This window comes from Onychomys torridus, chromosome 7 (assembly GCF_903995425.1).
Source record: "Onychomys torridus chromosome 7, mOncTor1.1, whole genome shotgun sequence".
Lineage (NCBI taxonomy): Eukaryota > Metazoa > Chordata > Mammalia > Rodentia > Cricetidae > Onychomys > Onychomys torridus.
The window spans coordinates 83,898,674-83,912,673 of NC_050449.1; the positions used below are offsets into that span (position 1 = coordinate 83,898,674).

Genomic DNA, 14,000 nt, shown 5'->3' on the forward strand with positions numbered 1-14,000 from the left:
TTTGCATGACTCTGTCTCTTATTGTTTACTCAAGAAACACTTTGTGACCCTGAAAATGTAGCTCATAATTGTTGGCCGAGTTTGGCTGTTGAAGGAGATGTGTGTAGAGCTATGTAGAGAGAGCTAGGTAAAGAGCTATATAGAGCTATGTAGAGAGATCTATGTAAAGAGCTGTGTAGAGCTATGTAGAGAGATCTATGTAAAGAGCTGTGTAGAGCTATGTAGAGAGATTTGTGTAGAGATGTGTGGCTGTGCAGGAAAGAGATGTATGTATGTAAAAAGGTATGTAGCTATTATGTAAAGAATGTAGCTGTGTGGAGACAGATTTTCAGAAGAGATTTTTTTTAAGATGAAGTAAAAGAGAGTTTTGCCATCAGAAAGTATGTGTTTCCTTATTTACTCCTCAGATAGATAAGAACTTTTTCTATGTCCCATTACTCTGAAGGCATTCTGTTTACTACCCTGGGTGCAGTTCAGGTAGCTGGTCTCTTGGGCTGTGTTAGCCCAACATGTATTGTGACCACCTGTGATACTAGTACCTGAGACACAGACAAGCGACTTCAGGATGTTCTGACCCCCTAAGCTCTATGATCAGTTGAGACACCCTTCCTCAAAAGTAAAATGGAGAGCGGAACAGTCAAGAAGGGTGATTTCAGGCTCCATATACATGTGTACACACACACACACACACACACACACACACACACACACACACACACTTTACACAAGAAATAAAAAAGCAATTTTTAAAAGGATTCTAAAATGATCATGTAGAATATTTTACTTTGATCATGCTATTTTTAAATAAAGATAATTTTAATGTATTGTTTAGTTTGAGCTACAGTGAACATTATGCAAATTAAAATGTTTTGTTCTATTTTTAATTGGTACATAAGAATTGCACCTATTTATAGTGTACAGTGTCATGTTCCACAGAAGGAAAGCCATGTGCAATGATCAGGTTGGAGTTATTGGCGTATCTATCACTTCAAATACTACTCCTTTGTGCTGGAAAATTTAAAAAATCTCTACTTTAAAATATTCTATCAACTTCTGCCAACAATTATTACTACATTGTGCTACTAAGCGTTAATTAATCCTACTCAGGGGTGCCCTGTACGCTACCCTTTATCAGTTCTTCACACTTCATCATTTAGTAACCACTACTGTACCTTTAATGTATAAATAGGAACATACAGAAAGATAGATGCAATACATTTTAGTGATGAAATCAGATTACATATTTGCAACTAAAAGGGAGATATAAGAAACTTTGTCCTTGACTCCCTGGTTGGAAATGGTTGGGTCAGCAGGAAACAGTTTCCTTGATCAGAGTTGTTTGGGAAAGTAGAGATTTTTTAAATAAAACAATTCACTGGGCCATGGTGAGGACAACAAAAGCAATCTTCTTGCTTATCTTACCCTATCCCTATTCAGCCTCTTTTGGGCTCAGGGTTTAATGCTGCCTACATTGTAGCTGGAGTTTTCCTGCCTGGCCCACAGTCAGGACAAATCTCTCTTACCCGCCAGGCCCATAGACGCTCAGACCCAATCAAGTAAACACACAGAAATTTATATTGCTTACAAACTGTGTGGCTTTGGCAGGCTTCTTGCTATCTAGTTCTTATATCTTAAATTAACCCATTTTTATTAGTCTATAACTTGCCACATGGCTTGTGGCTTACCAGTACCTTACATCTTGCTTTTCATGGCAGCGGCTGGCAGTATCTCTTTGCCCATGTTTTCATTTCCCAGAATTCTCTTCCTCCTTGTCCCGCCTACCCTATCCTTCCTGCCTGGCTACTGGCCAATCAGCACTTTATTTATTTTAACCAATCAGAACAACACATTTGACATACAGAACATCCCACAGCACTACATGTCACCCCATGATGATGTGTGACGAGATAAGTCCACAGGTTGAAAACACTCAGAGAAAAAAAGAGTTCAACCAAGGAAAAGTATTTCAAGTTCCAAAAATATATTCATAATGAATAAGAATGACAAATAGAAATATTAAACATTAAGGCTTATAAAGTCGTAGGAAAGAATACTCCAATTTTATTTATTTGTTTGTTTGTTTAATCACTTCAGCCAGCTGTACTAGAAATAGCCAAATATGGCCTTCTTAGTTTTGTCTAGTTTGCCTTTTCCTATTCTAGAGTCCTAAGGAAAGCAACATTGATGTTCTGTGCAGGGGAGTACAAGGGACATCAGCCTTCCCCAAGCACATGCTGCACTTAGGTCAGCAATGCTTTAGGTTCTTACTCCTTAGCTCTGGGGCTGTGCAGAAAGTTAATACTCAGCTAGTGAGTTTGCATTATGAAGTGAACTCCAACACCAAAACACAACAATTCTAGAAGTTAATTTCATAGTTCTATCTTTTCTGATTAATCTGCTCAATTTTGTAATTCCCATCTGAAAAGAAAATGCTATGGTTTCACACATGTGAGCATTAGTCCAACATCTAATTTCATTGTGGGTATAGGCTGATTGTATCTATTAGCTATACCTGAAAGAAAGCATCACCAAGTTGAGAAGTTATGATATAACCGGGTGCTGTATGCATTCTTTGTATTTAAATATCCAGTCCGCGCTTCTCTAAAAAGGAATCCAAATGACATAGTGCCGCATTATCAAGCAAGCTTCAGAACAAAATAATGTAGTCCAATTTAAACAACCAAATACAGTGTTGAATATCATAACTTTTTTATATTGCATCTCATTTTATTTATTATTAACAAGATTTCCTCATTAAGCTTACTTACCAAAATAAATTTAGAATGTCCACGTCTTATGATTTTCTTCTTGGCAACCAGAATACATAGTAATGGAATTCAAAGACTTTATGCATTTCCTCATTCATATAGGCAATGTGAGTGTCAAAACATGCAAGAGGAGTCTATCTCCTACAAAATTAGATAGAGCAATGTGATTTTCTTTACTCAGAGAGAATGCTGTGCTAAGTAAACACTTTCTCATCGGCAGCCTCCTTCCTTTGAGAGCCAGGATTTAATACTACTTGATTTTTTCTGTTAGAAAAACAAAGGGAAAGAAAGACCAAAAAAGAAAATCTGTTAGGGCCTTTTAACTAGAAAAACATAACATTTTGAAGTCAGAACCAGGAATATGTCATATTATATTTGATCTCATAATTTAACCATTTGATTATCTGATAGTCAACTTAATAAAACCTAGAAAACTGAAGCTATATGTTTTATAATTCTAACATTTTAAATTAAACCTTATTTTCAAATTTTAACATATAATATATGAAATTTTTAATCCTTCTTAAATTTAGCTGGAATTTATCTGTCAGGTGACAAGGAGGATGTTTGCATTCTTTGGTTTTACCCTGTTATTCTCTATCTTGATTTCAGTTTTATGTGACTCAATGAAACACATTCATACTAATATTGTTTCCCATTCTTTTATCCTACTTTTCTTTTTGTTTTGATTTATGGATGTTATTTATTACTTGAATGCTGTGAAATGACTCCTACAGGTTTTTGTGTTTGAACTGCAGATACTGAGCCCACAAAATGTCTCAATGAGTCAAGGCAGATGCTGTGGAGCAGGAAGACCTAGGTTTGCTCCTCTGCACCCATATGGAGGACTGGAGGACCGAGAAAACCAGTTCCTGCAAGTTGTTCCCTGACTGCCACACTTGCATCATGGTGCATGCACACTCGTGCATATATATCAAATAAATATAACTAAAAGAACTATAGATATTTCCAAGGTTAAGCTAAATGCATTTTTCTTTATGAAAAAGCCATGCGCTTATAGAGGGTGGTAGAATATTATGGTTATGATATGAAATATTTCCCACAGGCTACTTTGTTTTGAAGATTTGGTCCTCAACTGTTGCCACTTTTGGGAGACGTTATGGGGCCCCAGCTGGCAGGTTCAGAACAGTAGGGTGAGTCTGAACAGTGATACGTTGACTCTCTTAAATAGAACTCTCTCTACTTCTTGACCCACAGAGCTGTAACAAACCATGACCTGAGCCCCCCCCCCCCCCCCCGCGCTACAGACATAGCCCCAGCTATCATGAGTACCCCCACTGCAGACAAAATCCTAGCTATCATGACCAACCCCACTGCAGACAGAGCCCCAGCCATCATGAGCACCCCCACTATAGACAGAGAGCCACCTCCCATGAGCCCCCAAATTCAGGACCCCACCTGCTTCCCTCGAGCGCCCATCACTGCAGACAGAGAGCCCCACCTGCCATGAGCCCCAGACTTCAGAGCCTCAGCAGCTATGAGCCTCTGTCACTACAGACAGAGCCCAGCTGCCATGAGCTCAGCTACTGATGCTCCCCACGGTGTTTGCATCCTCTTAAACCATGAACCAAAATAAATACTTCCTTGCTTCCCTTGTTTTCTGTCAGGCATTTTGGTTCATAGATGAGAAAGTAATGAATGTATATAAAGAGAGTGCTTATAAAACAAAATGTGAACCAAAAAATTCTATTTTCCACTTATTTTAACAAATAGTTTGAATAACATTGTCAGAAAAAAATAGTCTGTCCTGCAGTAGACCCTATTAAACATGAATAACCAAATACATTAATGATTTGTTTCTCCGACTCTTCTTCTGCTTTCCCAATTTTATAATGAAGTTCTTGTCCCACATCCTCATTACTTTTTCTCTGAATGTTTGACAGTACAGATTTGATTTCTGTCCTTCCAGTAATGACTACATCTTAGACATTTTTGACAACCAAATGTTGCAATGTTCATTTTAACTAAGATTTATTTTTCTATACATTACTGCCATTTCCCACTATCTCAAAGCCTAATTTGTCAAAATAGTACTCAAAGGAGATAACAATGGACTTGAGTCAAGCACAAATTTTTATTTATTAAGCTAGATGTTTAAATATGAAATTTACCCATCAGCAAAATTAAGTTGATTACTGCAGAATAATAAAATCCCTCTCAAATAAAACTTGCTCTATATAGTGACCAAAATACATACATACATGCATACATACATACATATTTACATACATACATAAAATAAAGCCTGGAAAAAGTAAGTTAATACAGATTCTATAGAGCTGTCAGAAAGATTGCAGTCCATCTGCCCCCTTGATGTTAGTCTTGTGAGACTTATTTTGGACATCTGACCCCCGGAGAAACTTACCGTATAATGATGTTTGTGGCAAGCTCTTATAGCAGCAATGGAAACTAAAACATGTTTTTAGTATTTATGAGTTAAAAGGGAAAGTCATTTCAGTGGTATATTTCAGGGTAATAAATGAGACACAGAAAAATTAATCAACTCCTCAAGGCTACTCAGTTAGTGATGAAAACACAACTCATAGATCTTTCTTTCCCATCTCTCTTGTGTCACTAAAAGTTTGGAACTGCCTTGCTGCACAATGACCAGAGTTATGTAGAGACCACTGAAAGGCTGCTTTTCCCATGGTCAACTTAATAGGAAAAATTGAGCTACATCTTGTTGAGTTCTGCATGAAAATAAAATAATGAGAGAGAGGGACAATGAGACAGTTCAGCACCTAAAGCACTTACCATACAAAGCCTGACAATCTGAGTTTGATTCCTGGAACTCATGAAAAGGTCAAAGAGAAAACCAACTCCATGTAGTTGTCCTGTGACCTCTACACTCATGTATGTGCACCCATATACAGTCCATGTGTACACACTGACACACACAATAATAATGACAAATTTTACAAAATAAAAACTTCAAAAATCCAGAAAGATTCTCAAATATGTGGTTGCATATGTGTAGTTCTAAAAACAATCCAAATGCCATGAACTGTAACTGCTGATTTGCATGAGTTCTCTTAAACACTACAGTATCGGAACACAGCCCACATGATCAACTAAGAAGGGCTCATAGTGCACAGAGACTGAAGCAGCAATCACCGAACCTGCATTGGTCTGCGCTAGGACCTCTGCAAATATGTTATGGTTGTTAGCTTGGTGGTTTTGTGAGACTCCCAACGATAGGAGTGGGGTGTCTCTGACTCTTTCATCTGATCCTGGGACCCTTTTCCTTCTCCTGGAGTGCCTTTCCCAGCCCTGGCATGAAGGTTTGTGCCCAACCTTATTGTAACTTGTTAAATGGTGTTCAGTTGATATCCCTGGGAGACCTGCTCTTTTCTGAAGGGAATCAGAGGAGAAATGGACCTGGGAGAGGTGAGAGATGGAGAAGGTAACTCCAGAGGAGTGGAGGGAGGGGAAACTGAGGTTGAGATGCATTTTGTGAGAGAAAAAAAATTTCCAGTTTGAAGCCATATTTGATTTTTGCATCTTAGGAATATTAACCACATATCTTTAAGCAGAAAACCCCTTTATCTTCTTATAGTATTTTTCTTATCGTATCTTTAGTAGAAAAAATGCCCCAATATTTTTGATATAGAAATAACACTGAGTCTTTATGAAATAAATGAAGACTATATTTGTAGATTAATTTCTAAATGGACTTATTAAATAAAAAACATGGAGGCAAATATAGGGATCAGGGAAATAGGGAAAGCCACCAGCCAACCTTACCTCACCAACTCTGCAGCTTCCAAATGCGAGTTACTTCATGTCTACCCATGTCTATATGTCTTGCTGTTTTGTCATCTGATTTGCTCTCTCCATTCAGCTACATAACTTCCTCTTCCTACCCAGCTCTGTCACTTCCTGTCTGTCTGTACAGACCTCCAGACCTCCATGGATAACTAGTGTTGGTATTGAAGGTGTGTGCCACCACATGTGACCTTGAATGCACAGAGATCCTACCTGCCAAGTGATAGGATTAAGGGCATGTGCTGGTTATATTTTTTTGTATCTGTGGAACTCAGAAATCTAAAAGCAAAGGACACAGTTATCAGAAGAGCAATTTTCCCATTTATGGTGATATTTACATTATTAGAATATAATTAGCACATGTGTAGTCAGAGTCCAAAAGAAACTGATCTTCAGGAAAACACAGCACAACAGGGAAGTTTTAAGAAAAGAGAACAGACTTGGACAAAAAGAACACCATTCAAACTTCCAACTTAAGAATGTGTGATGAATGTTTGTCAAGGACTTTAAACGCATGCTCTGTTCAAGTACAGCTTCTTCTCACATGTAACAAGATGCATCTGTGTCTGCTATATGAAGCAGTTAAACCTGCACAGACATATGATTTCAGATATGTGCTAATTTAAATATGCACTCTGGATTTATCATTTTTCTTTATCCTTGCCAAAGAAGGAAGGAGAGAAAACAGGCATTAAATACATCACAGTATTTAAGAGCTAAACAGGACAAATGAATTTTTCATCATATGTAAACAATTTAAACTCTTCAAAATCGAAAGATGTATACGTCAACACGAACTGTAAAATCGCAATTGTTTCTCAATTTCATAAGCATACCTAAAACCAAAGGGAATCCCTCCTTCCAATGTCTTTTGATATAATAGGAGTTCACAAGTGTAAAAATTTAATAGTTAAACAAACAACCCCATGGCCAAGTACAATACCACAGCTGTTAGAGGTATGACCTTACAATTACCATATGTAATATATATGAAATTAAACTAGCAATAAATATGCTTCCACAATTATGTTGTGAATGGTAGAACTGATGACATTAAGTGAAAAAATGCTATCATTAGCTCAAGAAGATTAAGAGCAGGACAAGCAGATGGGTATTTTCTAATAGGAAAGGTTAATTTTTGACAGAAACATAGAAACCACTCTTTTTCCTCTATGTGGGAATGATATGAAACATTTATTTGAAACAATGGACAGTGGCAGAACTAGATATTCTAACTCCACTGTAACACTTAAAAAAATAATAAAAATAAAAATCACTCCTGCAGCACAATGTAAGATTTCAATTCAGCTTACACAAGGTCCAGCAAAACCTAGGACTTGCTGCTGAGCTGTCCAACACTTCAGTCCTACCCAGGTCAGATGAAATATTGATGGTCCCAAGAGATTCACTGAAACAGATCATTTTGAAGTAAAACATAAAATAAAAAATTTAAAAAAAAAAGACAAATCAAGATGCTTCAGTAACCATATGTTCAACTCAATCAACTTAAATGGGTTTTATTTACTTCCCACTAACAAATCTTTATTTCCATTCACGAGAGAAGTAAGTTGACCATATTAAGCTTCTTGCCCCAGTAATGCAAAGGAAAACCTAAAAAGATTTGTAAAATGTAGGAATTAACACCCTCTAAAAGAAAACAAAAACAAAAACAAAACAAACATGTTTAAGGTTGAAAAGTGTTTCAGGTTTGTACTCCTAGTAGAGAAACATTGTCTGATTATCCAAATGAAGACCCTAAAGCCAAACCACTGAAAATGCTTCAGCCACCTTTGATGCAGAAGGCTAGGGAGAGTCTTCGAAGCACCCCAGCTCTCCCAATGAGGTCAGAGGTACACTGGTTTGTATTACTGCAACATCCAGTGAGTGAGCTAAGTTGCTCTTCACTCAGCAAGGACTCTGTTTGGCGTAAATTACGCTTGACCTCCAAACTTGGCTGACAGTTTACTGATCAGATTCATAACCTTTGGGTTGCTCTGGTATTTTGACATATTTGCTGGGTTCTGGGCCACATCCTGGAAAGCCACCATGACTTTTGGATCCTGCATGGCTGCAAGAACCTCTGGATCACGGAGGAATTCATTGAGTCCAGGCATTCCTGCCATTCCAGGCATGCCCCTCGCATTCCGGACATTCCTCCAGGGAAATTACCAGACATTTCCCCCAGGAAAACCACCTTGAAAAAAGCCATACTGAGCTCTGGCTTCTTCTTCCCTCTGGGCTCTCTCATGCTCTTCTTGAGCCTTCTTCTCTCTTTCGGTTCTTTCTATCCCTCGCTCTAAACGATTTCGCTCATATTTTCTCCCATGCTCAGCCATTTTATTTTATTTATTTATTTGTTTGTTTGTTTGTTTGTTTGTTTATTGGAGCCCGAGGCTGAACCTCTTTCAGCATTGCACTGGCATCCTTGTCATCATCCCGTTTACAGGCCAAGGCAAGATCACAAGCTGCTTCTTTCCGGTGACCCAGGAGTCAGTGTGCTTTCCCTCGCCATTTGTATGGCTGAGCTGCATCAGGGTTTATTCCAATGGCTCTGTCCAGGTCTCGGATGGCAGCATTTGGCTTCTGTAACTTGGCAAAGACACTGGTTCTCTTAGCACACAGAATTGCCAAGAGGGGATTTAGCTGGACGGCATCAGTGAACAAGTCAATGGCTTTCTGCAGCTCACCATCGTTTAGGGCTTCCATGGCCGCCCCCTTCTTTCCGTTTGCTTGATCCCTCATCCCCTCAGTGATCTCTGCATTGTCCTCTCCCATCTCTTGAGGGGCATCCGTGTCTGGCTCAATTTACACTCTCACTGTCCTCACTTGACGGTTCACACGTCTTTGTGTTTTCCTCTGTCTTAGTATCTCTTTTTTCTTCCTTGGTATTTTCTTCTGACTTAGTTTTATGAGTACCAGGTGGTACTTTACCCCCCAATGCCCTCCACCCACTCCCTTAGGAAATGCTTTTCCTCGGTGTGCAGGACACTCGGGTTCTGCTTACACATCTTCAGGAAGGTGGTGGGCGGCGGTAGAGGCCGGCCGAGCCTGGCTGCCACTCAACATGACAAAGAAGGACAGAAAATAAATAAATAAATAAATAAATAAATAAATAAATAAATGAATAAAGAAAGAAAGAAAGAAAGAAAGTTTTTTTAATATTAAAATTCCCACGTAAAATGTTAAAAAATAAAGATTTACATACAGTATTTTCATAATAATCAGACTTTACAATATTTTCAGAATAATCAGAATTTCACTTTTATGTAAAATGCAGTTTCAAATGGGCATGTCAAATGTACAGCCGTGTTAAAAAGCGTGATATAAACAAACATTAATGGGGAAAGGTATTGTGGAGGCATTGCATTTGTATTTTTTATCAACAGACAAATAAACTTGAAATAGTTCTCAGGAAGAAAAAAATATTTTAGGTAGGAAACAAACCATCTACTTATATTCATCAAAATGGAACAAAAATATTGAAGTACATTTGTTAATGATGAAACAGCATCATTTTGTATTTTTATTAACTATTATTATATCTATATGTTTTATAGAAGACAGTGTAATGATTTCGATGTTAACAAAATACAATATAATGTTATAATCAAGATATATAATATTTTCATCTCCATAAACATTTTATTAACGTGAAAGTATGTGTATGTGTAAGACAAAGTATGATATTTCAACATATGTACATGATATATGCTGATCAGTAACCAAGTCAGAGTAATTCACCTTTCCAGTTACTTACATTACTTTGTGTTTGGAGGCTTTAAGTTCCTCTCCTGTAACTACTCATGAGGTATACTTAGAATAAACTGTAGTCACCCATGGGCTCTTGAACACTAAAACTTACTTTATTACTCTGCGCTTTGATGCTTATTAGCCAGTCACCACTCTCCCACCATCCTTCCCAGTCTCTAGCAATCATGATTCTACATTCACTTGTTTCCAGCTTCAATATATAAAAGAACATCCTGCATCTGTCTTTCTGTGTCTGGTTCATATCACATACTATAATAATCTCCCAGACTCCCCATTTTATTGCAAATGATGGCGTATCATTCTGTCTGAATAATACTACATTCTCTTAACTCCTTCAGCTGTTGATGGACATCTACGCTGATCCCATGTCATAACTATTGCAGCACTTAGTATTCATGTATTTCTTCCACATGATGACTTCATATTCCATCCAAAGGAAGAATACGTACATACAGAATTGGTTAGTTGACCACATTGCACAGAGAGTGTTAACTTTTTCCAGAGCCTCCATGCGCTTTGCCATATTGGCTGCACTAATTTCCATTACTCTCTGTAGAATGTAAGTTTATCAGGGCAAGATTTCCAATGTCCAAATAACAGTCATGAGACAGAAAAGAAAGTTTAATGAGGATCAGACCTCCTTGGAAATCCAGTTGTATGGGAAATTTTAGATCACTGATCTTTGAAGCAAATCCTTACTTGATGGGAATGCCTGAGAAGCCTTTGGAAATGGGGAAAATCAACTTAATGGTAGCATAGTTTGAACCTTCCTATCCAGGAACCTCAGTTGTTATGGTTGAAGTTGTTGAGCTTTATACCTGTATTGTGTCAGGTGGACTTGTGTTAACACTGAGTATTGATAATCAAAGTATTTAAGAAAGGACTACCTCAGATCTTAATTCTTTCTTGAATTTTTGTAATTTTACCGTAAAAACAATTCATTAGCAGAAGCTTTCAAATTAACAAAAATATGATATACAATATATGTAATTAATATATATGTAATAAACTACAAGATTAAATGTCTGTAGGAACAAGGGAGTATTTTTAAATATGTACAAAAATATTTCATCATAAATTCTTTTTCTAAATTACACAATTTAGACTTATTTTTGGAATATACTCCTTTGAAAATCAGATAACATTTTGAATGAACACCATCTGAAAGTTCTGATAATTTTCCTTGTGATCTTTTTCTTAAACGTACCTTTTCTTAAGTGTACCTATGTAATATTTCATTCTATATTTATATTTTGCCTTATGAGTCTTTTTTCTTTTAAGCTAAAGTCATAATTTTAACTATAAAATTTTTATTTATAAGAACTGTACTGTAACAGATACACATAGTAATAAAATAAAATAATTATAATATATTGAGTAAAAATAGCTATAGGAGCTGATGGTAGTGAACACCTTTAACCCTAGCACTTGGGAGGCAGGGGCAGGAGGATCTCTGAGTTCGAGGCCAGCCTGGTCTACAAAGGGCGTTCCAGGATAGCCAGGGCTACACAGAGAAACCCTGACTTGAAAAACAATAACTTACATGGTGGTGAGAAGTGACTCACTTGTAAAGACCTTTCTGCATAAGCATGAGGACTGAATTTCAATCCCTGACATCCACATAAAATGCTGGACATGGCAGCCTAGGCTTAGGTAATAGGATTCCTGCAGTCCACTAGTCAGTAACTTTAGCTCAATGGGGAGTTCAAGGTTTGGTAAGAGACCATGTCTCAAGAAATAAGGTAGAGCGTGAGGATGACATCACATACAACTTCTGGTCTCCACATGCACCCCACACACGTAAACACGCATGAACATATACACACACATGCACCATACACAAAACATACGTTAGTTAGTGTTACTAATCCTGCATCATTAATAAATTAAATTGTTTGGTTGGTTGGTTTTGGTTTTTCGAGACAGGGTTTCTCTGTGTAGTTTTGGTGCCTGTCCTGGAGCACGCTCTGTAGACCAGCCTGGCCTCGAACTCACAGAGACCCGCCTGGCTCTGCCTCTCAAGTGCTGGGATTAAAGTCAATTAAATTGTTGATAGATATATGTGTCTGTAAGAACTGACCAGATTTTGGCGGGGGTGGGGTGGGGGAGCAGGGGAGAGTCTCTGTTTTGCTCACTGAGGCTGAGTAATGGAGCCACATGTAAGGAGAGATTAGTTTTTTTTGCTGGAGCTGAGGACCGAACCCAGGGCCTTGCGCTTGCTAGGCAAGTGTTCTACGACTGAGCTAAATCCCCAACCCCAAGATTAGGAAGCTTTGCAGTTGGCAATGGGGAAGAAAGAAAGGAAGAGATGGGGAAGGGGACTAAATGTGTGAGGGAAGGAAGAAGAGGGGAAGATAAAAACAAAACACTTTATTCAACTAAATCTAATGTTGTCACAAATGTCCTCCTCAAAAAGAAAAATTCCCAGTGGCTCTAATGAAGTACAATGCTCCCTTTCTTCAGCCAGCTTTAACAACTGGATGTTTAGTCTCTGACAACTTGAACCAAGATCGGAAGAGTTGGAAAGTGAAAACATGTCATTCCTCCTATGACTAGAACCCATGATTGATTCACTCCACTTGTTCTTTACTACAGACGTCCCGTGTAAGTTACACATAATTTCAAATACCGGACAACAGTGACAAATGAAACTCAAAACCACCCTTTGCTAGCCTTATTTTAGCTTCCTTTAAAACACTTCAAACCTCATTGGTTGGTTCTTCAGGTAATATCATATGAATCAAAAATAAAATGCTTTATTTCTTAATTTATCATTTTGCCCATATTCATATTCTCTGCCTTAAAAGATAAAGGAACATTGTTTTGTCTTGCATTCTTCTCTTGGTAAGGCTAGTTCCACAAACTTTAATTTCCACAGTCTAGTCAGTAATTGAAATCTGAATATAGTAAACTTCTCATTTTTTAGACGTTTTAGCGATGTCTATTGTGTCTGCACTGTGTGGGGTAAGGAAGTCTACCATGCCTTCCCCCGCCCCACCTCCCCTCCCAAGGAAATACCAGCTAGTTCTGCCTGCCTGTTCTCGTTGCCTCCACGCACTCTGCAGGCACTGGCTTCCTCTTCCTCCTCTTGTATCATAGCCTACAGCCTCTATTGGCACTAGAACATCTGTGCTGCTTATCCTTAACTCATTTAAAAACACAGACTATGAAAGTACGCTCTACTTTTCATAAACTATATTCACAAACATCGCTGCAAGTTTATGACTCCCAAATTCAAAACTCCCTCCCTTAAGATGTACAACTTGACCTCTCTCCAGCTCATTTGACGTGGCATGTCTGTACCCAGCTTCCCACTCATGCCCCTGTTCTGCCTCTGCCCCTCCTAGATATTTGCCTTCAATGCCTAGGACACTGTAACAACTAATTCCTCTTCATTCTTTCTTTCTTATCACCTCCGGTTTACTTTTCTCATCTCACATCTGTTCAGTTCAAGATGCATTTATTGGGTTACCAAAATTAAAGCAAGCCTTATTCTAGGACAAATGTTCAAAATGTGATAAGTGGGCAGAGCAAGGTCTTAAATTTTATTAAACAGCACAATTTCAACTTTATATAAATACGTGTAGTACATATATGTCCATATTTGTATGTTAAGAAAATGCCAAACATTAACATGATCTCCCTGAGCCTGTGTTACCAAATGTTTGTTTTTCT

General features: G+C 37.9%; 1 pseudogene; it reads right to left on the minus strand.

The window, feature by feature from the left end:
- Nucleotides 1-8,485: 8,485 nt before the first annotated feature.
- Nucleotides 8,486-13,422, minus strand: LOC118587629 (annotated as a pseudogene).
- Between the last annotated feature and the right edge of the window lie 578 nt (nucleotides 13,423-14,000).